Genomic DNA, 2,683 nt, shown 5'->3' with positions numbered 1-2,683 from the left:
TATATATTCATTCATTGGAGATTTTACTATTTTCTATTTATTTTCCATTAGTAATAGACTCTCTCAAGAGAATTTAGTTATTCGTAATATTTTTGTTTTTATTTAAAAGTTGGTGATTCCATGTAGAAAATTATTTTTCTTAATTTTTGTGATGGTTGTGCATAAATATTAGGGCTTGGTATTTATTAGTGGTAATTGTAAATAGTTTAATAAAATTAATTTCAATTTCCTTCATTTTAGATCTATTTGACCATATTAAGAGATGGGTCTCACATCTATTATGTAGGTGACAAGCATCAAGGGAGCACAATAAGGAGGTGATTCAGACTCCCTTAAACCCTCATCCTCTCCATCTCCAATTGGTGATTTTCTGACCATCGTTGTCTTTGACTGTCTTCTGCATTGTGTCATTCAGTTTGCCTATTGATCTAGATTTATCGTTGCTTGATATAAAAAGATTGCAAGGAAAATAAAGGAATGAATGGAAATAATGTGAGAAACCATAATATCTTGCACTTCACTTATTTCATCTTTTTTATTGCAGAGTGTGAGGCATTCTTATCAGGTCCAATTTAGAAGAGGTGGATGATGCAAATTAAGTGAATGACAAGCTGAGCCCACAATCAAGTGTGGCCGTGTCACACCCCACCCGCCGGTCTCGATTACCCGCCCGACAACCTGTGGGAGTGATCCGCCATAGGATCCACGGTTTTAGTCTATCAACAATATTAAATACAAATAAAGATAATCAAGAGCAACAAATGTTCAATAAATGAATTAAAGGAATTATAGGAGTCCAAATACTCCAATAACAATAATAAAGGAAAGAAATAATGAATAAAAATGAATAAGAGTTCGGCGGAAGTAAACAAAAGAATTATATCAATTTCTTGCCAGTCTCCTTTTCTAAATTTAAAAACTTAGACTCAAGTTTAACAAGGTGAGGAGTTCTCCAGTTCTTCTCCATTCGCTGATCGAACTTTCTGACCACCTTCCATCTATGACCATCAATAGGTGCAATAAGCGCACTCCATGCACCCGCACATGCTATCTCCATTTCCCCTTCTTCATACGGGATGGTTCCTTCATAGGAAACCAGTCCATCTTCCTGTACAATTCCTTCTTCTGTGTAGGCTAATAAACATATACAAAATAAAGGCGTGAGTTCTAAATAACTCAGTAAGAAACAATCACCAATCCCATCAATTATCCAACAATGCCAAAGTGCACAAATAATATGAATGAATGCAAAGTATGAATGATACTATGATTTCTAACTATGTAGGTCTCTAATAGTTGACATGCTTTAAGATATACACCAGCCCTCCTCTGGGTAAGTCTCATCACTCTGATCCGGCAAGGACTGGTTACCTCTATAAGGATCCTAGGAAAAAGGGAAAGTCCACACCTGGCTCTCATTTTCATGGCTGGGGTTAAGTCAACACTCTCTCACCACGACCATTGGTAATGAGTACTGGCGCATGTCAGGGTTTCCAATCCAATGCAAGGTCATACAGTTACATGAAGTCCAGATACATCCCCTATGGCACCAACCAACTCAGTTCAGTATCCTTCGCAACCTTGGAGAGAGAATCCTCACGGACTAGCTACCGCTGTTGGACTCCACTCCATAACCCTATGGTCATCCACATATTATTGGGGCGGATGCTCTCATGATTCCTCATGACACCCGGTCTGATCCTTGGACATCCATGAGCCCAACCCTAACATATGCAACCCTACCATTTATATGACTAACAGTGGACAAACGTCACATCACGGTCATCACGGGTCACTCGGTTTCAATCTCCCTACCGAAAGGGTAGTAGCATGTGGGGTACCTAGCCATGTAATTCTAGACTCTACCTAATAATATCATCAAACAGTCATGACAGTGCTGGAGACATCAGAAGGCATGTGTCCAATTCCACAACCTTCTGATATCCCAAGCTAAGATATCCCAAAAGAGATACCTCTTCTATCAGAACCATATACTAACCATCATCAATGCATAACATTCATAATCAACACAGTATATATGTAAACAAGACAAACAGCAGTAGTATAACAAGATTAATATATAAGACATGAATATAACAGCATACATAAAGAAATACTACTTCTAATAGACACTGGATTAGCATATTTCAAGTCTATTCAAAAGATAGGATGGGTTGTCCTTACCTGCTAAGTAAACTGTCCGTAAAAAGAGATCTGTTAACTATTACAAGTCTTTCTTTTCAAACAGAGTATACCTAAACACAATGTTACAATATTATATAACTTAATTGAATCAAAGAGAATCAGAACCAAAAGTCATTTGGTCACTGTTTACCAGCTAGTCGCTCGGGCCGGTCGCTTAAGTTGAGCGACCGCCACTAGTGACCGCCCCAAAAACAGAGAGTTTCAATCCGAAACTTAGGCTTTTGATCACCAGTTTTCAATCCGGATTTCGAGTGATCATGGCCTAAGTCTCAAATCTAATACTCCCAAAGCCAAAGGGTGAAGGAAATCCTAGCAATTACCATCATTGGGTTACCCAAAACTCTCCCTTGACTGGATTATCCTTCTCACGAAAGCAGGGTTTCGTTTATGGATAATACATCTCAAGTAGATTGGAAAGAGAGTCACAAAGATCAAAGAGGGTAACCACCATGAGGAGGGGATGGGTTAACACTAAAAT

Source organism: Hakea prostrata, chromosome 9, assembly GCF_041222555.1.
Source record: "Hakea prostrata isolate BN-2017 chromosome 9, UWA_Hpros_2, whole genome shotgun sequence".
In the NCBI taxonomy this organism is placed as follows: Eukaryota; Viridiplantae; Streptophyta; class Magnoliopsida; order Proteales; family Proteaceae; genus Hakea; species Hakea prostrata.
This window is presented reverse-complemented; position numbering follows the sequence as displayed.